The sequence below is a fragment of the Oryctolagus cuniculus genome, chromosome 2 (assembly GCF_964237555.1).
Source record: "Oryctolagus cuniculus chromosome 2, mOryCun1.1, whole genome shotgun sequence".
Classification (NCBI taxonomy): domain Eukaryota; kingdom Metazoa; phylum Chordata; class Mammalia; order Lagomorpha; family Leporidae; genus Oryctolagus; species Oryctolagus cuniculus.
In genome coordinates, this window is record NC_091433.1 from 132,140,764 (window position 1) to 132,165,671 (window position 24,908).

At 49.3% G+C, this 24,908-nt stretch overlaps 1 protein-coding gene and 1 long non-coding RNA gene across 3 annotated transcripts in view; one reads left to right on the top strand and one right to left on the bottom strand.

The window, feature by feature from the left end:
• The window catches only part of TGFA (transforming growth factor alpha), a 102,823-nt gene that overhangs the window by 58,239 nt on the left and 19,676 nt on the right, over nucleotides 1–24,908 (top strand). The gene's annotated exons all lie outside the window — the stretch shown is intronic.
• Nucleotides 1,372–23,983, bottom strand: LOC127488411 (uncharacterized). The gene is made up of 4 exons (XR_007916115.2): nucleotides 23,646–23,983; nucleotides 20,796–20,918; nucleotides 17,195–17,347; nucleotides 1,372–1,672 (listed from the first exon to the last, which is right to left on the bottom strand). It is a non-coding gene; the product is annotated as an uncharacterized lncRNA (long non-coding RNA).

The window sequence follows — 24,908 nt, forward strand, 5'->3', positions numbered from 1 at the left end:
TCACAGGCCTTCCACTGTCTGCAGGCAACATTCCCCCACTCCTGCTATGTTGTTTCTTCTCCATACACACAAAAGAACCCAAAACAATATTCATTACTGTTAGAATATATTCAGGATAAACAGAGTTACAGCTGAAAATGAAAATGCAGTAAACTTAAAAGCATCAGGAGCCACTGCTGTAGAAGTTAACATTCACACCAAAAGGAAGAAGGAATAACATGAAAGCCACCTTTGTTTTGCAGAACGCACTTGAGGCACAGTCAGTGACTGCGAGGCTTGGGGAGCCAGCAGAGTTGAAACTTGTTACTTCAACGTATGGGAAGGTTGTGAAATGGAAGCTGGGTTTTGAAGTTATCAGTGGGAATATGGGAAACCCCTGTTGACATAAATCCAGTTCAGTAATCAGAAGGGATATCAGGGGACATCCAGGTGAACATGACAGTCTAGAACAGGAAGAGCAGGGAAAAAGAATGGGATTGAGAGAGCAGAGCATGCTGGGTCCCTGACATGGCTCTGGCTTCCTCAGATGAGTCACGTCAGCTGCCAGCTCCTGTTTCCTTGTCTAGGAAGTGGGAAAGATACACGCATCTTGTCTGCACTTGACATGGAGGGTGGCACAGTCTGGCCCGGAATATGCCGGGGCCACATGCCACCCGCCGACCATGGTCCATGACGGAGCCCGATAATTCCTCTTGAAGAATCCTTTGCCCTTGGGGTGGAGGAGACTGCACGTTCCAGTACCTGTTAGAGTGCAATCGTGCAGCTGTGGAGTGACTCAAATCACACGGGACAGATGGCTCTCTCTCCCCCTCCCCAGCTCCCAGTGGTGTTCGTTCCCAAAGTTTGTCTGGTTATAACCAGGTTATGCCACCATCTCCCAGGAGGGGGCTGGCAGACTGGGACAAGGTGACACTTTTGTCCTTGTTCCCAATCCACAGCAACTCCTGGAAGTGCAGGGGACTTTGGTGGCGCCATCCCGAGTAGGGTGGTCTGCTTGGCATATGCATGGGTGGCGGTGACTTTCCCCACATCATGCCCAGCTGGAAAGCGTGGTTTGGGTCACGAGGATTGTTGGTCCCCTGCACTCTACTGAGCTGGAAGCCACGGGGCCTCCCAGCACCTCCCATTGCCTCGTGGTCGCCCAGCCTTGACGTGGGTTTGTCCTGGGGGACTCCATTCAACCCCATTCCTGGTGCTGCAGACCTGGCTGCCGAGTAGCCTGGACGAAGCCCCATCCAGGATTTTAAGCGTTGTCCTCAGCCCCATTCTGGGTGAGTGTGTTGGGCTTCTGGGTGGCGCCTCGGGCACTGACAGCACTGGGCGGTTGGTGGGGGGGGGGGGGGGTCTGTGAGTCCTAGGATGCCTCGGGGCTCGGACTGCTGATCACAGTCTCTACTGTCAGTTCCCACTGAGCTACGGGCATCTCATAGGTAAAACCTATCTGCCTGGGGAGTCCGCATTTCCATGAGTCGATTTTATGAATGACGGCGGCTTGAACTGAAAGGCGCTGACTGGTCCACAGCCCTGTCATCCACACTTTAGTTTTTGTTGCAACCCTAGGACCTGATACGTGTGCAAAACACGGGAACCACTGTAAGCTGACGCTCATCTTTGGGGCTGACGTCCTGCCTAGTGGCTGGAACGTGACGGCAGATGTCTTTTCGTGGCTCACCTATGAGTTGAAAGGAAAATAGAGCAGGAAGTTAGAGAGAGAGAGAGCAATTCATACCCCCTTGATTATTTACTCAACATGATGCTGAAAGACATTTGTGTTTTTTGGAAGTTCTATGCGCTGGCAGTGAAATAAAACCTCCTTTCTAAGTGGGAAAGATTGATGTCCAACTACATTAAAGGAGTGTGCAGTCAAAGGAAACTCTGTACTCTACAAGTGAACACAAGACCTTCCACTATGCTCATGGACCCCAGCGCAAAGCGCATTATCAGAGTGAACTTTGCACTGCAAAAATGAAATTGTGCGAAGAAGCTGGAAGCACAAAGTATTCCCGTTTGCCATGGTCTGAAAATCCTTAGATGGGGAGGGAGGTTTATTAGTCACCACGTAGGAAGAGAGTGGGAGAGGAAGTGTGATCTTTCAGCTTCACTGGCGGGTGTGATTCGTTGCTATTTTTATGTTTCTCTTCTAAGTACATCACTGACTGACAGTCTACGCTAAAGACACACCAGGTCGGTTACAGGTTCAGCTCACTGCCAGTGAATTTTGCTGTGGCTGTTGACAAAGCATTCTGTGATCCTCTTTTTGTCTGGGAAGGCATTTCTCACTTTTCTTTATCTCTCGATGTGGCTGCTACCTCAGTGGCTCTCCAACTTTGCTGCATATTACAATAGGCTGGAAGTTTTTAAAAAAATCCCCATTGTCCTGGCTGCACCCCAGGACAATTAAATCATTATCTCTAGGAGGTGACCCTGGCACCGGTATTTTTCCACGTTGATTGCAATGTGCCAGAGCAGCAGGCCTCAGACCACACAGTACACAGCACTCTCCTGGGGGTGCTGGCTAAAACGCTGGCTGGAGTTCAGTGGCACTGGAGTGGGGCCTGACTTTCTGTGTCGATCACAACCTCCAGGGCAGCCCCAGCCCTGCACTATGGACTGCATTTTGAGCAGCAAGGTCCTAGACGGTAGAAGACAACATACAGCAAGACGCCAGACTGGAGACACAGAGAGTGAGACACGCCACACAGGTTCTCACTTGTCCCTGACTGCTGTCCCGTTTTGTAAACAAATGACAAAGCTTCATCTTCCTTTTCCTGTGAGGTCTTTTGTTTTTTCATGTACAAGGCCCAAAGGAAAAGCTGCCCAGGAGTGTTCTTGTCCCCAAGAGCATCCGTGACCCCAGGGATGGAGGTTGGGATCCCTCCTCCCTGACCAGTGGGACAGGGTGGCCACGCTGTGGTTCTCTGCCCAGTGGCTCGTGGGTTGTGAGAACATTCCCCACAGGGAGCCCTGGTCTCGTGCTTCGTCTGATGGGGAGGAGAGATTTTGGTAAACATGGCGTGGGAAGAAGAATGAGCCAGGCAGAGAATGAGGTTAAGGGATGGGTGTGTGAAACGCCAGGCTGAGCGAGGCCAGGGTGCCTCAGAGCAGCATTCCAACGCCCACCTCCCTGAGCAGCTCACGGGAGAAGGCGCTCACCTGCCCAGGGAGCCTCGTGGAGCTGCAGAGCACATGTGCCTCCCAGGCAAGCTCTGGGTGCTGTGCCTCATTCTGGGGTCTAGATCAAGGGGCATCTCTGGCCCACGCCTCCCATGCCCAGCCCTTCGCCGAGGACCCGGTATTGTGTCCTGGGCTGGGCAAGGTCATCTCACTCCATACTTCTGGGACTTCTTGACTCCTGGATGGATCTAAATCAAGGCCAAGATTCCTGAATTAATGTGCCTGAATTCTTTGATCATCCTTCGGACCAGGGAAATCTTAGGGCTGGGCTGGACCTTCTCCTCTCGGCCCCCTGCTTTGAGCGGTAGGTTTGGGGTGATTTGGCAGAACTGCCGCTCAAGACAGAGCTAAAAGAAACGGACCTGTGAAAACTCACTCATACCCCGCTGTCCTGCAGCGCTCCTCTCTGTGGTCTACCTGGGTTTCTGCTCTCAGGGCCCCTCAGATCAATCTGCCTCCCCTGCCCCAAGCCCTGCCCCTGTGGCTTTGCACACAGCTCTCACTGTGCCTCTCGGGATCCCACTGCAAGCTCGCCGTCTCCCGGTTGTCTCGGGTGAAACAATCCTCCGTTATTCTGTATTCCCGCAGCACCCAAGCACTCCCTGAATAACAGACACGGCCTTTGAACTGCGTGGGGCTCCGTGCCCAAGGGACTCTTCCATCCCCCACCTCCTTTCTGCCAGAATCAGAGTGTTCATCTGAAGGGAAGCACGGTGGTAGAGGCTAAACCCCACGTCTCACAGAGAGCACACCAGGAAAGAGTGGCTTGGCCAAAGCTGTCAGGAGTCGGGGTGACAGGGCCACCACGAGGGCCTGGGCTGCCAACTCAGCCTTTCGCATTGCTGCCCTTCCAGCCCTGGTGCACCATCCCGGCCTCCAGTGGAGGCATGCTCACTGCCATCAGCCATGGTTACCCGGAAGCTGTCGAGTGATGGCTGCTGTGTGCACGAGTCCATGGGCCTTTACTGCAAGGTACACAACAGAGATGTGTAGAAACAGAGATACGGGGCACATTGGTGAGAAAGAAGTGCTATGTTGGTGATGGTCCTGTTCTCTCTAAATTAATTCATAATTATAATGCCAGTCATCCAAAGATTGGAATATGATTCTAAAGTTCATCTGGAGAAAGTAAAACTGTTTCCAAAAACTGAGGGGCGGGAGCAAGGGACAGTGAGAAATTGGTGCTGCCAGATACAAAATCATACTACAGTGTTAGAGGAAACAAGTGGCACTGGTACAAAAATACAGAGAATCTCAATGGAACTAAACAGAAGGAACAGAAAGTAAGTGCACTCCACCCGCCCCACCACCACCACTGCCACCAATGGTCATGGGCTGGGTATCTGTGGATTCAACCAACTGCAGATGGAAAATATTCAGGGGGAAAAATACATCTGCCTCCCACAGGCAGGCTCTTGTCATTATTCCCTAAACAATGTGGCATAACAACTAGTTACACAGTGTCAACGTGTCTATGGTATCATAATCATCTAGGGATGGTGTGGGGTGTGCACCGGCTTTATGGTAATACCATGCTGTTTTAGTTAGGAGACTTGAGCATCCTTGTGTGGTGGCATCCACAGGGGTTCTGGACCTGCTGCCCTGTGGGTGCTGAGGGACAGCTGTACTTGGTCTGATAAAGGTAACATTTCAGATCAACAATGAGATTATGGACTGTGCCATAATGGTGTTGTGACAGTCGTTCAGCTGTTTAGAAAACAATAAAGTCCACACTGAGTGCTAAAATGAGTTATAGATGTTTAGAATTAGCTGCAAAGGATAAAATAGCAGGAGGAAACATAAGTAAATGTGTCTGTAACCTAAGGACGGGGAGGCCTGTACTCAGCGTTGAGGCGACTTCTGTGGAAGCAACATGAAAACACAAGCCACAGATTATTTACCACAGGTAGAACAGGAGACAGTTACTCTTGCTTGAGAGAGTGCTTACAAATAAATAAGAAAAGATGGTATCAGTAGGAAATAGGCAAAAGATCTAAACAGCATATTAACACAGTTGGAAGACAAAGGCTAAACATTCCAAATCACAGGTAATCGAGAAAATGTGCTAATGCAGGACAGCCTCATTCATCTCCTTGAAATTAGAAACAGGGAAATGAAAGATAACATTCAGTCTTGGGAGATGGCTCCTCAGGGTGGGTCCTGGAATGCAGGTTGATGGTTTGTCACAGAAGTCTCAAAATGAGAATTCTTTGGGCACAGTAATTTTTCCAGGAAATGATCATGAACCAAGATCTCTATAGAAGGATGCTCAGTTCCATGTATCTCTTGTCATACTTGGCTATTAGAAAGCAATCTCTGGCCGGCGCCGCGACTCACTAGGCTAATCCTCCACCTTGCAGCGCCGGCACACCGGGTTCTAGTTCCGGTTGGGGCGCCAGATTTTGTCCCGGTTGCCTCTCTTCCAGGCCAGCTCTCTGCTGTGGCCCGGGAGTGCAGTGGAGGATGGCCCAAGTGCTTGGGCCCTGCACCCCATGGGAGACCAGGAGAAGCACCTGGCTCCTGCCTTCGGATCAGCGCGGTGCGCCGGCCGCAGCGCGCCGGCTGCGGCGGTCATTGGAGGGTGAACCAACGGCAAAGGAAGACCTTTCTCTCTCTCACTGTCCACTCTGTCAAAAAAAAAAAAAAAAAAAAAAAGGGCAATCTCAGGGCTGGCGCTGCGGCTCACTAGGCTAATCCACCACCTGCAGCGCTGGCACACCAGGTTCTAGTCCCATTCGGGGTGCCAGATTCTGTCCCGGTTGCTCCTCTTCCAGTCCAGCTCTCTGCTGTGGCCAGGGAAGGCAGTGGAGGATGGCCTAGGTCCTTGGGCCCTGCATCTGCATGGGAGACCAGGAGAAAGCACCTGGCTCTTGGCTTCGGATCGGCGCAGGGCACCGGCTGCAATACGGTGGCCATAGCGGCCACTTGGGGGGTGAACCAACGGAAAAAGGAAGACCTTTCTCTCTGTCTCTCTCTCTCACTAATTCTGCCTGTCCAAAAAAAATAAATAAATAAAATAAAGCGATCTCAGTGCTCAATTATTACATAAAATCTGTCTGTAGAACAGATGTAGATGTTGAAGGTTAGTCTGCTGTGTGATCCTTGTTCCGTGGGAAACAGTGGTGATAAGATCATTCTGTTCCCTGTGGAGCACACAGGAGAACTCGGTATAGAGGCCAGGAGTAAATTCCAAGTGCTAGCACGGTAATCTGGGAATCATGGGCTTTCCAGGTATTTGGGCTTTTTCTTGATGTGTTTTTGTCCTCTCAAGTTTTCTGCTTTGAACCTATGTTGCTTTCATGAGTAAAATTTCAAAGTACTAAAAATAAGAAATAGAGGCTGGAGAGTGAAATTGTAAGAATCTGGGTAGCATTGACTTAGAATTTTTTTTAAGACTTATTTATTTATTTTGAAAGAGTTACATAGAGAGAAGGAGAGATAGAGATTGATCGATCTTCTATCCATTGGTGCACTCTCCAAATGGCTACAACATCCGGGCTGGGCAAGGGTTGGCCAGGCTGAAGCCAGTTAGCCAGGAACTTCTTTTGGGTCTCCCACGTGGATGCACTTGGGCCATCTTTAGCTGTCTTCCCAGGCATACTAGCAGGGAGCTGGATGGGAAGTGGAGCAGCCAGGTCTCAAACCAGCACCCATATGGGATGCCAGCATCACAGGCAGTGGCTTTATTCACTGTACCATAGTGCCAGCACCTCTTGGGTGATCTTGAGTGACAGTGTAGGTGCCTGTGGTTGAGGCAGCAGTAATGGTGCAGAACACAGCTTTACCGTAACCAGTGCTGAAGATCTTGGATGACTACGGACGTAGAGCTTGCTTTGGGGGCAATGAATCGGTTAACCTTGATATTTTAACCCAGTTTCTGCCTTTGGGTTAGTTGAAGAAATGGTTTTGAAAAACCAAAGTGGATCATTCCAGTGAGTTGAATGGTGATCCCATAATGCTGTGGGCACTGGAGATTTGGCCAAAAGGAACAGTATTACAGCCTGTTATTGGAAGAATATACCAACAAGGGTATTTTTTCCAAGCCTTCCAAGTCAGGATCAGCAATCAATTCTGGGTAACTTGAACAAAAGCACACTTGTTGGAAGGCTGTTGGGATCCACAGAACTGGCAGGAAGGCTGAAGGATCCCACTTAAAAATGAACAGTAACCAGGTGGCTCTGGGGAGCCAGGAATTAGCAATCGAATGAGAACTGTGTTCAGCATGTCACAGTTGTAACCTACTATTAATTCTGTCAGCATTATCTGTGTTGTTTCAAGATTCATAGGGAGACAGGATATAAAGGAGGGCAGGACATTGATCATGGTGATAAGCCAGTGGAAATCCATAGCAGAATGGGTGATTCCCTTTAAAAAAAAAAAAAAAAAAAAAAACCTGAGTATCATTAGGAAGTGGAGAGACGTTTGCTGGGGAGCCCCACATCAGCAAATGTGTTCATCAGAGATGTGGATATTTGATTCAAGATCAAAATGGAATATCGAAAGCAATATCATCGTGGGTCAATTCTATCGCCAGATGGTTCTATCCAAATCATCCTGTCCGGATCCTGATTACAGAGCAGTCATAGCATAGAATGTGGTTCGACAGCAAACTTCTGATCAGTATATTTTCTGGAAATCTCCGCTTGCCCCAGATGGAACACCTGAAAAATTCTTGACACACTTGCTGGCTGTGGTGTTACTCATAAGGCAGGGGAGACGGCAGGGACACCTGTTTCTTTGAATGCAGTCCTGAGCAGAAGGGATGACAAGTTGGTGTCTCTAGGTGCTGTCTTATGTTGGTGGCAGTGAAAGGAGGAAACACCAGGCATATTCAGCTTCAGGAAAACAGACTCTCCCTCCAAAAATTCAGAGAGAAGCAGATGTGATTTCCCCTATGGATACTAAAGGGACTATGGCTCATCACGGTTTTCAGTTTTATAGTCAGAAGGTGCCTGAGAGAACAGGGGAAGAGACAGAGAGAACCCAGGTGCATCTGCAGAGGGAGTTCTCTGGTATACCATTTGGTAAGTTATACACGGAAAATCAAAAGACATGTTCCAGAAGGTGACCAGGAATGGCCTGGAAGGGCGCTCTGTTTAGTGAAAGTCACGTTGGTGCCTCTGGGTTTTGGCAGGTGTTTTTGAGAACACAGCAATACTGAGGAACAGAGGGACTGAGGCTTGCCTACATAGCTATTGGTCACCAGGAAAGGACTTTCTATCTTTTTAAGGATTGTTTCTCTTGCTCTGCTTTCCAAATAGAGTATTGCACCAGGGTACTTAGGCCAACTTCCACCGCCTTCCTGTCTTCCCAGGCAGGAAGCAGAAGCAAGAAGCTAGTTCCAAAGCAGAGCAGCTGGGACTCAAACTGGTGTTCCAGTTTGGGACGCCAGCATCTCAAGTGGTGGCCTAACCCATTGTACCACAATGCCAGCCCCAAGGAAGGGCCATCTAAAGCTATATTGGGGAAGAGGTTCCTAGTAAAGACCACCTAATGCCACAAATGCATTTCCTTTTCAAGTATGTGGATGAATCATACCTCGGATACTGAGGAATCTTGCAGCAAAAATTGATTTAGCCCTGCTGGTGATTTATTGATATGCTTGACAAGTGGAGAAATAGCCACAGAAAGAAAGAGCTCCCATCTATTGGTCCATGTCCCACATGCTCACAACAGCCAGGTATCCCCCAAAGGTGGCAGGAACCCAATTCCTTGAGCCATCACCGCCTCCCAGGGTCTGTGTTCACAGGAAGCTGGTGTCGAGAGCTAGAGCCAGGAACCGAACCCAGGCATCTTCACCCTATGCTAAATGGCCATGCCCCTCATGCTGGTGGTTTTTAAGAAATAGTAGCAAGTGTAAAAATTGCTCAGAGAGGGGGAAAGACAGTATATTCCTGACTGACCTTAAATACATAAAAATGCATGAAGATTCTTTAAAATAGATGATAAAACTTGATATGCCCAGGAGATGGCTAGCCCAAATTATTGTAGCAGACAAAGAATGAAAAGCTGAGCCCTTCCTTGAATGAAGTCACTAAAAATGAGCAAAGTTCCTCTTTGTTTTTTTTTTTAGCATTATAGGACATAAAGTGAAATGCTACCAAGATAATACAATACAATACAATACAATACAATACAATACAAATGATGTCAAGATAATACAATTTGTATTCAGCATGACACTTGACAAAATCAAATGAAAGTATTAAGTTGGCCAAAAATAGAGAAAAATTAGTTTTAAACATTCCTAATTGACCAGCTGGTGAGCAGGAACTAGGACAGTGCTCTCCTCAGATGAATGGGTCCCCAGGTGTGCCTTGCTTAAGTTTTAGTGGAGGGCAGGACATTTTTAACCAAGGCATCCTCAGAAAGCATTCACAAGGACAGTGCTGTGGCACAAAAAGTTAAGCCTCCACCTGCAGCGCCAGCATCCTATTTGGGCACCAGTTAGTGTCCCACCTGCTCCACTTCCAATCCAGTTCTCTGCTGATGCAACTGGGAAAGAAGTGGAAGATGGCCCAAGTGCTTGGGCCCCTGTACTCACATGGGAGACCTGGAAAAATCTTCTGGCTCCTCACTTTGGCCTGGCCCAGCCCCGGCCATGGCGGCCATCTGGGGAGTGAACTAGTGGATAGAAGATCTCTCTCTCTCTCTTTCCCTCCCTCTCTCTCTCTCCCTCTTCCCTTCTCACCTTCTCTCCCTCTCTTGCTGTATCACTTCTATCTCTGCCTTTCAAATAAATAAATAAATCTTTTTAAAAAGAGAAAGCAGATTAGATAGACTTAATTTAAAAAAGAAAAGAAAAGAAAGCATTCATGGATGGGGGCCTCCAGGCTGAGCCAGGGGAAATTGATCTTCCTGTTCTGTTGAATTTTATGAGCAAATTGAAGGAATCTGTGTAAGGCTAATTTATCAAATTTAGAGGCGACACTTCTCAGAGTGACAGCTGAAGTGTTGGATGCTAGAATAAAGACTCAAAAGGGGAAATAAATATTGAGCTGGAATGCTGGAGCAAAGCCAGCCAACCCAGTTAAATTGAGCAGATTTAATTAGGAAGGACATGAGGCTAGCTCTGACAGCATTTCAGGTGGAGAAAAAGCCAGGCACCTTAGTCAATCACAAGCTGTTCTAGTCCAGTGGCATTCCAGGATTCCTAGCAAAACCGGTGGGGGTTTAAATTCTATTAGTGAAGGAACCAGAGCCCAGGAGATGGACCGCTGTGCTGGGGGCCATAGCCAAGAGCGTGGCAGCCAGGGCTGTGGCATCACACTGCCTCTTTCTGGGTTTCCTCTCTGCCTCTCCTAGCTCTGTGCCCTTGGGCAAGACCCTAAAGCTCTCGAAACCTGTCCTCCTCCTCTGTACACCAAGTAGCATAATAGGACTGGGGTCACGGCACTTCTGTAAGAGCTAACTCAGATGGTATATGAGGGACTCGGCACAGAAGCAGCTGGTTAGAGGTGCTGACATCGCTGTTGCTCTCTCGTGGGCTGTTTCAAGAAGGGCACAGAAAAGGAAGTCAGCATTTGTCATAAGGTGCATCCCATTTGGGCACCAGTTAGTGTCCCACCTGCTCTACTTCCAATCCAGCTCTCTGCTGATGCACCTGGGAAATCAAAGCAAGATGGCCCAAGTGCCATCTTCCAAGGACCTTCAAAGGAACTCAGAGTGTGTATCATTTATTGCCATGTAACAAATTACCCTAAAGTTCAGCAGCTTGAATTACCATTTTTTATCTTACGTAGGTACTGAGAAGAATTCAGAAGTAGCTTTGCTGGGAGGTTCTGGGTCACACTGTGGCTCGGAGGCCATCAAGATGTCACTTGTAGCTGGAGCCGGGGGGCATCTCACTCACATGGTTACTGGCTGCTGGCCTAAGTCTTACCACATGGGCCTCTCCACTGAGCATCCTGACAGCCTAGAACCAGCCTCGCTGGGGAGACTGGCAGAGAGGGAGTGAGGGCTGGCAGGCAGAAGCGACAGTGCCTTCTATGTCCTACCTTCTGAAGTCACCTGCATCCCGATTCTGTCGGTCACACAGACAAACGCTGAGATGGTGTGGGAGGGGACTTCCCCGGGCTGAGGACATCAGGAAACTCAGATTGTTGGCAGCCAGCCTGTAGGATCCTGAACATTCAGAGGAGATTTGATGGCCGACTACAGATACGTGAAGATACTGTGGGGGACGCCGGTTCGTGTCCTGGCTGCTCCACTTCTGATTCAGCTCCCTGCTGATGGTCTGGGAAAGCAGTGGAGAATGGCTCAAGTGCTTGGGCCCCTGCACCCACATGGGAGACCAGGAAGATGCACCTGGCTCCTGGCTTCGGATTGGTGCAGCACTGGCCATAGCGGCCATTTGTGGGGTAAACCAACAGAAAGAAGACCTTTCTCTCTCTCTCTCTCATAGCCGTGCTAGAAGCTTTCAAGAATTTCAGTGAAGGGGCAGACAGTTGTTCTAGCCACCATTCCCCTGGGAGACAAGATGGTCATGAGCAGAAACATAGCAGCCCAGCCCTGGCAGGCCAAGGTATGGGGTGAGGTGACCCATGTGGCAGTGAGACTGGAGGAGGGGTCATCTGGATCCTGGCCACACCTGAAGAAAGCAGACCGTCAGGGCCTCGTTGAGTGAAGAACTTGGTCACCCCCCGCCCGGCGTGGCCCAGACTTCCCACAGGGCAAGGAGACAGACCACCTTCTGGCCGGAGGCTCTGCTGGAGCTGCTGTATCCCACTTCTGCCAAACAGCAGAACTAGATTTTTGAACTTGCCCTTCTCTGTCTTTATCTCGGCCCAGAGTGTTGAGAAGGCCCACACAGTCTGATAGAACCTACCAAAAGTCCCAGTCAGACTCAGTCCATCTTTTTCTGCAAAGATGGTGATACAAGACATTGCTGGCCACATGCAAAGATCTGAGAAGAACATTCTAGAATTCTGAATGCCCCTTCCCTAAGAAGTGGGTGAAGTTGTTGGACGATCTGTAATCTGTGTCAAAACTGAAGCTGAGGTTGCATCTATGAAACAAATAAACAGCTGCAAGATGAAAAAATAATGGTCACCATTGGCCTCCACCATGCATCAGAGAGCAGCAGATTGGACAGTACAGAAAAAACGGAGCTTACTGTTTTTTTTTAAATCTGGGAAATTTCTTCCAGAACTAAAAAATCCAAAAGATAAAGACACTGAGCAAATAAAAGTTAACCTGGAAAACAGAAGTAGGGGATGCAACATAATCATTCCAAAAGAAGAAAGCAGCCACAGTTGCTGAAGAAATACTTTCCTTAAGCTTGAAAACATAAACGTTAATGTTGTGCAGCTAGTTTGCATTACAAAGAAAAATCTTAGAAGCCTCAAGGTGAAAATAAGAGCAGGTGACTGACAACGGAATAGCTGACCAAGCTAGCTTGAGGCGTCTCATCAACTACCGAACAGGAGTGCGTGCTGAGAGGCCCGCGGGCTCCACACAGTGTGACCCAGGAGGTCCTTTATCTGCAAAGCCAGGAATGCAGACCAGAACCCAGAAAGATCTGCGCAGGCACAGGGCATTTCCCAGCGTACACACACCTCTCACCCGCCTTTGCTGGGGGAAAACTGTTCCTCTTCAGCTCGATAGCAACTGCATCAAGATAGGAAGCCCCCACATGGAGAAGATGTGGTATAGAAAAACCAGTGAGAATGTGTCTACGGAGCTTCTGTCCCCTTAGTTCTACTAGGACAGACATCAAAGTCATCTCTTAGGGCCCAGCACTGTGGCATAGTAGATAAAGCTGCCTCCTGCAATACCAGCATCCCATATGGCTCTGGATCAAGTCTCTGCTGCTCCACTCCTGATTCAGCTCCTGCTAATGCACATGGAACAGCAGCAGAAAATGGCCCAAGTGCTTGGGCCCTTGCTACCCATGTGGGAGACCTGGAAGAAGCTCCTGGCTCCTGGTTTCAGCCTGTCGCAGCTCTGGCCACTGCAGCCATCTGGGGAGTGAATCAGCAGATGGGAGATCTCTCTCACTCTCTTTAACTCTGGGATTCAAACACATAAATAAATCTTTCTAAAAATTACCTGTTAAAATAGAAATCACATATATGCAGGGTCTTCAAAAAGTTCATAGAAATGTGTTCTTTGAAAAAAACTATGCAGGGATTTCAATTTTTTCCAACAAAATCAACTTTTAATTCCATTTTCCACAAACTTTTTGAAGTACTCTTATAAAAATAATGCAATAGGGGTATGAAATTAGATTAACTGGTAACTGGGGACAAGAAGATGGAGGAAGTAAAAGTGTGAAAAGTTATCCAGTAGAGCACTCAATTTCATTCTTAACATGTATAATTAGAGAAAATAGGTTAAATTTCTTTTTTTTTAAAAAAGATTTTATTTGAGAGGTGGGGTTACAGACAGTGAGAGATACAGAGAGAAAGGTCTTCCATGTACTGCTTCACTGCCCAAATGGCTACAATGGCCAGAGCTACACCAATCCAAAGCCAGGAGCCAGGAGCTTCCTCTGGGTCTCCCACATGGGTGCAGGGGCCCAAGCACATGGACCATCTTCTTTCTTTCCCAGGCCACAGCAGAGAACTGGACCAGAAGAGGAGCAACTGGGACTCAAACCGGCACCCATATGGGATGCCAGCGCCACAGGCAGAGGATTACCTACTGTGCCACAGCACCAGCCCTGGTTCAATTTATTAAAAATCTAAACCAATATATTAACAAGATATATTCAAAATCACTCTAAAGAAAAAGAAGTCAAACAAAATCCTTTAAGCAAAAGACAAAAAAAAAAGAAAACTACTAGAAAAAATTTATAATTTTTTTTAAAAAAACAATGGTTATTTCCTTTTTTAAAAGATTTATTTCTCTGAAAGGTATAATTACAGAGAGAATGAGAGTCAGAGATCTTTCATACCCTGATTCACTTTCCCAAATGGCCCAATGGCCAGGGCTGGGCCAAGACAAAGCCAGGAGCTTCCTCTGGGTCTCCCACATTGGTGCAGGGACCCAAACACTTGGGCCATCATCTGAAGGTTGCTTTCCCAGGCCATTAGCAGGGAGCTGGATCAGAAGTGGAGCAGTAGGGACTCGAACCAGTGCCCATATGGGATGCTGGTGTACCAGGCTACGCCACAACACTGATCCCAAAACAGTGGTTATTTCTCAGTGATAAAATGACAAGTAATTTTCTTAAATCTGTGTTTGCTTACGATGAGCATATTTTACTTTTTAAATAACAAATTATAAAACCCTTGGAGGAAGTGGTTATAAAAAGTTGCTTTGTGTGTAACACATCACTGGTAAAACCGCTGAAAGATGAAAGCCCGCAGTGGTAGTCCTAATTAGGTTTTCTCAAGGTGCCCGACTCTTTTGCATCTTTTTTTTCCCCTGGTGGTATTAATTGAGCATTTTACATCTCATGAACTACCAGATCAATACAATCTGAAATCATTATAGGGCTCCTGTGTTTGTGTCCGGAAGACTGAAGCTATCTGGGTGATTTCCATCTGCAGGGTTTGTGAGAACCCAGTAAATTCCCATTGGCTGTGTCATTTCAATCAAAACAGCTGCGCCCTGCCTGCTTTGTCCTTTGTTTTGTCCTGTCGCTGAGAGCTGAAGCCTTTGCTCCGTCCGTCCGTCCGTGGCTCCGTTACAAAGCCGGTCTCCAACACTCACCACTAGGACAGCTCACCCCTCGCCCCTGTAGAGGTGTGGACCATTAGTACCCTGGAGCAAGGGCTTTGCAGTGGAGCTTCCATTCAGGGCCAGGCTGACTCCAGACTGTAGTGTGGGACATGTTAGTGCTTGGGTGTGGTTCCCAGAGGAGACAATGGAGAACAGGAGAAAGGGCTATGGTTTATAGTGAGGATTTCTCCAAAATTACAAATGCGCTGTTCAGACATCCGCACTGCCTGCTGTAGGATAAGCTCCAGGCTGTGTTGATTGCCTACTGGTGGCAAAGCATGTTCAGGTGGCCCTAGGCCTGCAGGCTTTCATGTGCTTAATCAAGGACCAAGCTCCTGCCATCCGGGACCACCAAGGACCCTCCCTTCTCCCCAGTTTTGGTGGACTTCTGTTCAGCCAGCAGCTGGGGAAAGAGAAAGGGGGATGGCGCAGGGGAGGTGTGTAGGGACCAAGCCTGGAAGTGGAGCTGTCACTTCTGTTGGTCACATGGTCATACCCAACTGCAAAGGAGGCTGGGAAGTGTAGGCTGTGTGCCCAGGAGGAAAAGGAACTTGGGTTAGGGAATTGCCAGGGTGTCCCTGGCCAGACTTTATCATTCTCTTCTTCCCTGCTCCCTTCAGAGAGCAGTATACCTAAGCTAAGCTTAATCAACTTTAAAAAAAAAAAAAAAAAAAAAAAAAGACCCAAGTCTCCTGGTTGGAATAGGCTGAGTTTTCTCTGGGTTTTTGATGTTTGTAGGGTGAATATGTGAGGTTTCTGTCCACAGAGACCAAGCCTGAGGTCAACTCTTAACATCTTTAAGGTTGACCCCTACCCATGGGCTCTGCATCCATGAGTCAACCAACTACAAATTGAAAATATTTGAAAAGTAATGCGTCTGTCCTAAACACAGAGAGACTTTCTCCTGTCATTACTCCTTGGACAACAAATTCAACAACTGTTTATATTAGGTATTTTTTTAAAGATTTATTAGAAAGGCAGAGGTAGAGAGAGAGAAGACATGATAGAGAAACGGAGGGGCTGGTGTTCTGGCACAGCGGGTAAAGCCACTGCCTGCGATGCTGGCATCCCATATGGCTGCCAGTTCTACTTCCGATCCAGGTCCCTACTAGTGGACTAGGAAGGTAGTGGAATATGGAATATGGTCCAAGTGTTTGGGCCTCTGCCACCCATGTGGGAGACCTGGATGAAGCTCCTGGTCCCTGGCTTCAGCCTGGCCCAGACCTGGTCATTGCAACCATTTGAGGAGTGAACCAGTGGATGGAAGATTTCTCCCTCTTCTTCTCCATCTTCCTTCCCTCTCTCCCTCTTATTTAAGATTTATTTATTTATTTAGAAGTCATAGTTACAGAAGGAGAACGGGGAGAGGGAGAAAGAGAGAGATAGCTTCTATCTGCTGATTCACTCCCCAGATGTCCACAATGGCCAGGGTTGGGCCAAGCCAAAGCCAGGAGATGGGACTCCATCCTGGTCTCTCATATGGGTGCAGGGGCCCAAACAGGCCATCTTCTTCTGCTTTCCCAGGCTCATCAGCAGGGAGCTAGATTGGAAGTGCAGTAGCCAGAACTCACAGTGACACTCACATGGGATGCCAGCATCACAAGCAGCAGTTGAACCTGCTGTACCACAATGCTGGTCCCTACATGAGGTATTAAAAGTAATCTACAGATGATTTACAGTATACAAGGAGGTGTGCAGAAGTTATCAAAGGTACTTCAAAAAGGTCATGGAAATTAAAAATAAGTTTCTTTTGGTGCAAAAATATTTGAAATCTATGCATATAAAAGGGTCATAATAAACTCATGGAAAATGCATTTTGTGAAACAAAAACTATGCAGAGATTTCACAATGTTTTGCACCAAAATACGCCTGCCTTTTAATTCTGTTTTTGCATGAACTATCTGAAGTCCCCACGCATGCAGATATTACAGTATCTTGTCCAAGGGGCTTGAGCATGGCCGATTTTGGTCTCCACAGGAGGTCCTGGAACCAATCCCCTTGGATCCTGAGGGATGACTGGCTTTTCTCTCTCCTTCCTCTGTATCCCCTTTTAGCAGTAAAAACAGGAGACAGTCACATGACTTTTCACAATTCCCTTCCAACCTAGACTCCTTACCTGTGAATGACACAGTAAGCATAAGAACGCCTAGTGCTATAACTAGCTTATGTGGCGAGGTTCTAATTTGAAATATTGTTTGTTTTCATACTGTAAAGTTCTCACTTTATGAAATTTCAAAAATTAGAAAAGAATATAATTACCCGTAATCTGGTCATTCTTAAGATCTCAGTGTCTTTCCTCTGGAATAAAATCTTGATTAAAGGGTTTTCCTCTAAAACAATTAGCCACACAAACCTCAAATGGAAGAGGGAAGTGAACATTGATGCCACAGGACAGAAGCCCGCCCACTCCTGTGTCCTGAAGGCTGCTGAGCTCTGCCTTAAATGCACCTCTGTGTGCCTCAGTTTCCTCGCTTCAAACGAGAAGCTTCCTCCACCCGATCTGCATCTGCAAACCACAAATGAAAAACATGCAATGTTCCAAAAAAGTAATCACCCCCACCCCGTGTGTTGACACATCCGCCCCACAGAGGCTCCAAGGGATTCTTGGTTCAAAGACTCAAAAAAAGGAAGCATTTTTTTTCCTAAGGGAAGATTGAGGGTTTCCTGCCAACCGCGTTACCTAACAATTTTGATATTTCTAAAGAGAATAGACACACAGAAACGGCGAAGGCAGGTAGCCCTGGGCTGCAACGAGGCTGTTCTTCCAACAAAGCCAGAACAGAATTCCCCAGCCAGCAGGACTGGGCCCCGGTTCCCAGAGCTGTGCACGTTCTGACGCAAAGCCAGCTGGGCAGAGCGGAACATAGATGTCCATATTTACTTTGTGCATGGCAGTGGGAATCCAGGCCTTTTCAAAATGCTGGTTGACACCCAAGAAGTTGTAATTAGAGTAAGGGACTTTCTGGTTTGCAGATAGAGGAGAAAGAATGAGCTCTTTGAAATTGCTAAAGGGCTAAGAGAAGTGGGGAGGTTTGGCTTTCCATCTTCAAAGCAGAATCATGACCTGCAATTTCCTTTCTTTCTTTCTTTCTTTTTTTTTTTTTTTTTTTCTTGAAATTATGAAGGGTCAAGGTAGGGATAGGAGGAGCTGCCTGGAGGCTGGGGCCGTGAGGAGCAAGAAGGAGTCAGCTGTCCGGGGCGTGGCCCTTCTGTTTCCATGTCATTTTCATCAACAATGAGTCTAAAACACAGACTTGCAGGCAACAAGGGGACTCTCATGCCTGCCTCCCATCTCTGCAAGCCCCGTGGGTGAGGAGGGAAAGGGTGCTCCCGGCAGGGGTGGGGTGCAGGTTGCAGGGAAGAGGCCAAGCTGAAATACATGTGCTCTGCATACTCCCATGGATACAGACTGGCTTCAGCCCCCACTTCACACGATCCTACTGAGGTTTTGTTCTAGATTCCTAAGCCTCTTTGCTAATTAAAGCCATTTGCCTTGGAAATCCTAGCCCTTTGAATGCTCAAATACCCCCTGAGAATTTCATGTAAGCCTTGATTTGTTTATTCTCCAAATCAAAGAGTTGTCTTCCCTGCAGAAGGTGTCCATCAAGGATTTCTTAACCCCATGTCCATTCATTCTGTTTCTCTCTCTGTCACACACACACACAGTGATGATGTGGTGTGTTAGAAAGAACAAGAGCCTTAAAGAATACCAAGAGTTCTGATCTCAGCTTTGCCACTGAACAACCTTAACCTTCCTCAGCCCTACTTTCTTTGTAAGGCCGGGATAGTGGGGATTTGCTCACAGGATTTCTGTGAGGATGAAAGAGAATTCTCTATAAACGCTGAGCACCATACCTGCAGTTAGCAGACAATCTATTAAAAATAGCTACTATTAATAATAGTTGCCATCACTGTTATCAGAAAATCCACCTTGGGTTAAAAACTCCACACCAGGCTGGCGCCGTGGCTCAATAGGCTAATCCTCCACCTTGCGCGCCGGCACACCAGGTTCTAGTCCCGGTCGGGGCACCGGATTCTTTCCCGGTTGCCCTTCTTCCAGGCCAGCTCTCTGCTATGGCCCGGGAGTGCAGTGGAGGATGGCCCAAGTGCTTGGGCCCTGCACCCCATGGGAGACCAGGATAAGCACCTGGCTCCTGCCTTCAGATCAGCGCGGTGCACTGGCCGCAGCGGCCATTGGAGGATGAACCAACGGCAAATAGGAAGACCTTTCTCTGTCTCTCTCTCTCACTGTCCACTCTGCCTGTCAAAAAAAACAAACAAACAAAAAAAAACACCTGAATACTTTAAAAATCCACATGAAAATGCTTTGCCAGGCTCCTATTCCATCTAATCTCATTTTGTCCTCTTATTAGAGTTCAAAAATGTGTGTGTGTGTAGGGGGCGAGGGGTGCTCAGTGGTGTCTCGTGAGCCAGCCCCCTGCCCCTTCCACTCCTGTTACCCCTCGTTGTGGACATGCCCGTGCAGACATCTGTCTTGAATCTCTCTGTATCCTGCAGCCAGTGCTCCCTTGCAGGGATACTAAGTCCCACCTGCACGGGTCCCCTGGTTTCTCCCGTAGCACTAGAGCCTGCGGCACCAGGGAGTGCCCCCTTCCTCACTGCCCGGTGCTTTGTAGACTTGGCCGTGTGCCCGCTCCGCCTTTGTCCCGCTGGCCTGGGACAGCATCCTCATTTTCTACAGCTCTGTCTGAGCAGACAAAGTTCCAGCGCTAGTCCTTTCTACCCACAAGCCCTTTGGCCAGGTCGCTGAAGCTTTTTCCCTCTTCTGAGAAACAGACCGACAGTGCTTACTGCACAGGTGGGTTTGAGGGTTACTAAGGTAGTGGGGTTGAGGAGGGCACAGTTTTAAAGCCAGTCTAGGATCAGGGTACGGGAAACCTCAAACTGGGTCAAAATTAGCCCGTGGTGGGGAAGGACAGTTAGTCAATCTTTGGTCAAGTGTCGGGTTACAGGAAAAGCAGGCGTTCCCTCAGGAGATCAAGAGGCTTGGGATAGGAGAGTGGCAGCGACACAAACAGGGTGGCCGAGGAACCGAAGCCTTTCATTGTTCTCTTAAATCAAAGCCCCTTCGCTCTTAAAGGATGGTACTGCGAAGAAGCTAAACTGTTCGCACACTGCTTTGTAACTATTACTTAAAAGACACTCGCTGTCCTTGGTTTCCTTAGCGAACAAGTTACGTGATGATACTGCGTCATCTCTGCTCCAAAAAGAGCTTGAGTTCCCCGGATCCATCACGGGGAGGTGGATTTGCTCCTGCTGCTGTCAATGGCGTCACCATTCTGTCCTCTGCTGACTCACCGCTCGATGGAAAACTGCCCTGGCATCCCCATGCCCACCCACGCCCCGGGAGACGCCCTCCCTGGGCTCTCCATGGCCAGGCGTTCCTTTCTCTGGGGAAGGCTGGGAGCTGTGCATTCCAGGGCCATCCTGCCTATGCCTTCCTCTCCAGGATCCTAGATCCTTATCCTCTCCTACGTGGCCCAGGGTCGCCATTGCAGTGTCCCTGGGGACAGGCGCCTGTGCTCCAGAGCATTTACCTATCTAAGCCCAGGATTAGCTTTTCTGCCACCCCAGGTACAGGCTTCCGTTGGCGGCTTCTCCTCCACACCGTGGCTGATTGCGCAAGACCACACGTTGCTTGCTTCCTTCCTGGGCTTGGCGCAGGCTCCCTGGGACCTGGGCTGAGCTTACCCAGTCCAGGGGGGTGGGGTGGGGAGAATCCAGCCGGGCCCCTGGAGCGTCCAGGTGTGCAGCTCTGATTGACAGGCTCAGCCGCCACCCCCAGAGCCGCCTGCAACTCCCCTCCTCTCTAGGTCAGTCTACTGCCTTTTCTCCCTGGACGCTCCAGAGGCATCAGTTTGACTTTCACCACTGTAGTTTCTGCAGAGAAAAATACTTAGTTCTGAGTGAAAACCTTGGCTCAGGTTCCATACCTAGACGGCAGACATCATTGGGAAATTGTCCGCGCATTAGCCAGGATATTGAGGAAGTCGTGAAATGCCTATAAATGACGTCAGCTTTGCAAGGGGGCAAACGTGCTCGAAACTTTTGGACATCTGGGAAAGAGAGCAGAGAGCCTGGTTTTAGCAGCTGCCGCGGGCCAGCCCGGCACAAAGTCCAATTAGGGCTGCTTCTATGGGGGGCAGTGGTTCTCAGGGGCGTGCCCCCTGCCTCGCTCCCCCCACCCCCGCCCGGCTGCCTGCAGGGGCTGTCCAGATGCTGTCTCCTTGTGCTTCTGAACCAGCGACCCCCCCCCCTCCACTCCCTCGGGGAACTGAAGTCGGGATTTCCTTGCCCCTCAATTGCTATTCCAGACCCTCTTCCTGTGAGGGGGCCGGGCTCCAGGCCCTATTAGGAGGTTTGTGGTCTCTGGGCAGAGCTTCCATAGCTTCCCCGGGAGGATGGCGCGTCTGCAGGATGTGAGTTTTGTTCACGTCTTGGCTAGGCCTCCCGTCCATTTCATAGCAACCAGAACCGGCAGCTTTGATAGCGCCGCTGCCGGTGCGTGTGCGTATGCGTCTGAGGTCTGTTCCGAAAACAGGAACATTTGCTTTTCCTATCAGCCCCAGGGCTAATCAGACTCGGAGCTCCGAGGCGACGGCTCGGGGTCCCCGGGCCAGCCCGCACCCTCCACTTGCATTCACAAGGATGCCTCCTTGGGGTGCTCCTGATTCCTCATGCTGTCGCCTATGTGGCTTGTATTTTTTTCCCCTTTCCTATGTGATTTTTTGTCTCTGCGGCTTTACTTCCCTCACTTGATACCTTTCTGAATTTTCAGAAAAAGGAGGAAAATAAAAGGGGGGGGGTTTGAAAATGAGAAAAAAAAAAAAGAGCTTCAGGGCCTGAGAGGCTGAGACTTTCTTGGGGAAGATGCTGGCGATTTGGGGCGCTTCCTTGTAAAGCTTATTTTCATGTGCTCTGAGTTACTGAGCACATCCCCGCGTCATGGGCGGCTGCACACCTGCCTCCCCAGGAACCGTCTGTCTGTGGGGTGCCGGGGGTGCCCTGCTGAGTCCGGTGATGACGGAGACCCCAGCCAAGAACCATCTCGGCCCCTTCCTGTGCTTCCTGCTTCACACTTGGCACACACAGGGATTTGGGCGAGTGTGCTTGGCCCCAGCTGGCACAGCCCCTCTGGGGACGGATGCACGCCCGCGCCTCACCCTCTGTCCAGGGCTGACTCGCTGTGGGGGACTGTCAGGTGGTCTGTCCTTCCTGTCCACTTGCTTCTCGGGTGCAAGTCCCCTGCTCAACCCACTGTGACGAGCTCCGAAGCTGCCCAACACACCAGTGGCAATAGAGCCCCTCCTGTGGCGGACTCGAGTGAGGACAGCACCCTTGGTGGATCCCCGCGTTTCTCGAGTGAGGACAGCACCCTTGGTGGATCCCCGCCCTAAACGCTGCTTCTAAGGTGTCCTCGAGAACATCCGGGGAATGCATGCCATGAGCTAGAGACGGCTACGTGTGCATGTTTCGGTCAGCGCTCTCTTATGTCATCCTTAGTGGAGGCTCAAGAGCTGTTTTAGTATCTGAGTTTTTATTTTCAAGAAGTTACAGAATACATTCCTTGTGAAATTAGGTGAAGGGCGTTGTAGACTGAACTGTCCCTTGAGGACTGTGATGGTTGACTGGCCTCAGGAACCCGTGCTTTTTGGTGGAACGTGGTCCTCAGCCTCGCTTGTGCCCTGGTCTCTGCACACCCCAAGCTACCTGCCCTCACCTGCAACTGCGGTGCAGCCTGGCTTTCTAGCTGGGCCCTGCTGGCTTCCACCCGAGCTGGGTGAAGTGCAGGATGCTCCTCTGCTGTGTCTGGGATGCTGTGAAGCAGCAGGCACATGAAGTCCTCTCTGGGAATAGAAGCCACAGTGAAGCTTGCTTTCTTGCTGAGTCTATCCTGCGTGGCGGGCAGGGGGAGGGGAAGCGTGTATTCCCACTGAATGTCTCCTGTGGGTCCTTGCTGAGATTGCCAGGAAGAGTGGAGCAAGATCTGCTATGCGGCTCTGCTGTGGCCAGGGAGTGCAGTGGAGGAAGGCCCAAGTACTTGGGCCCTGCACCCCATGGGAGACCAGGATAAGTACCTGGCTCCTGCCATCGGATCAGCGCGGTGCGCCAGCCACAGCGCGCTGGCCATTGGAGGGTGAACCAACGGCAAAAGGAAGACCTTTCTCTCTCTCTCTCACTGTCCACTCTGCCTGTCAAAAAATAAAAAAAATGAAAAAAAGTGCTATAAAAAAAATCTGCTACATGGCTCTAGCACGTGGATGGCTTTCTGCACACTCACCACTTACCTGACTCCTTTGCTACTCCCACCTTTGTTTCCCTCTGACCTGACCGCTCCTTGCCTCACTCACTGCGTGGTACATGCACTCTCTTCCCTCTTTCTCCATCACGTGGGCACCTCTGCCTCATGTGCATCCCTACTTGTACGCAGCCCGCCCTCCCCAGGACACGCATGAGAAGAGGCACAGCATCATCACCCAGGGGAAATGAGAACGTGAGGTTCAGTCCATGCCTCAGCAGAGAGATGTGCCCGGAAACATGTCCAGAGATTTCTGTTGACCAGATGCTTCAGCACCATAGAATCTCAGCAGACTTAGGATTTCAGAACCACCCAGGAGTTTGAGGAGCTGGACAAAGACCAGCTCCAAAAGGAGCCCAGAAGGACTGTTGTTGCTTTACTTTCCCTGTGTGTCTCCAACCATGGCACACGTCAGTGTCACCTGCAGGGTGGACGTCACCACATAACAATTCTGGCTCAATGAGCTCCACTTATAAAAACTCACCTAGAGGGTTGAGCATGAGCTGCAGCAGGTTAAGCCACTGTCTGGAGTGCCGGTTCCAGGCCCAGCTCCTTTGCTTCTACTCCAGCTTCCCGGGAAGGCAGCAGCTGCCCCTGCCCCCTAAGTGGGAGACCCAGATAGAGTTCCAGCCTCCTGGCTCCAGCTGTTTGAGGAGTGAACCAGCAGAGGGAGATCTGTGTCTCCCCCCGTTACTTTGCTTTTCAAACAAGTTTTTTCATCTTTGAAAAACATATCAGTAAGTTTTAAATAAATCACCTAGAGAACTTGTCACGTGAATCCTGGGCCCTGCCCCCAAAGGCCCTAATTCAGTAGGTCTAGGGTGGAGCCCGTGAACTTGGCTTTCAGACAAGCTCCCAGGGATGTGAAGATGCAGGTCAGTCCACGGACCGTACTTGAAGGGGTCTAGCCCAAAACCTGACCAGGGCCTGCCCCTGGCTGCTTAGAGGTAGTTGTTTAAATGGCCTTTTGTGGAGCCCATCAAAAACCTCTTTGAACATCTAACTCGAATTTGATGCACTAATTTGCAGCCCCTTCATCTCTCCATGTTTGATCCTTGACAAATTTAGGGAGCACAGAAAAGCCAGTGACGGGAGGTACAGCAGACCCTGCTGGCTACCACTGCACGCCACTGGCTGGGGCTGCTCCTCAGCCACCCAGCTAGGAACCCTCGAACCACGGCAGTCATAGAGGCTACAGCTTGGTGGAGAATCCACAGCCAGGAGCCCCAGGTCAACATTGCCACCAGCTTTGGCCTCCTCTGCCTATCCTCCCTTGTCAAAGTTATGGCCATGGGGCATGAGGGATGCCAAACATGTAGTTACACCTCAGTGAACTTCCAGAAGGAAAGAGCATGCTATGCCATGGAGGTCTTGTCACATGAGGTGCTTCATCAGTATCTTGGGGGTGTCATTGATGCTAACAGCCAAGTGTTGTGCAATACAGCACCTAACAGGTCTTACTCGTCTCTCACTGAATCTCAGAGCCACTCATGGGACAGGTAGACCCCCCATTTCAGAGAGGTCAAGGCCAAATTCCTTCTTCCAGGTCACAGAGTAAGGATGGGTGCCTGGCCCCAAAGCCCAGGCTTTTCTTAAAAAAAAATTTTTTTTATTTATTTGAAAGAATATTTATTTATTTGCAAAAATCCGATGGTTCACTTCCCAGATAGCCGCAATGGCCAGAGCTGCACCGATCTAAAGCGAGGGGCTTCTCCCGGGTCTCCCATGTGAGTGCAGGGGCCCAAGG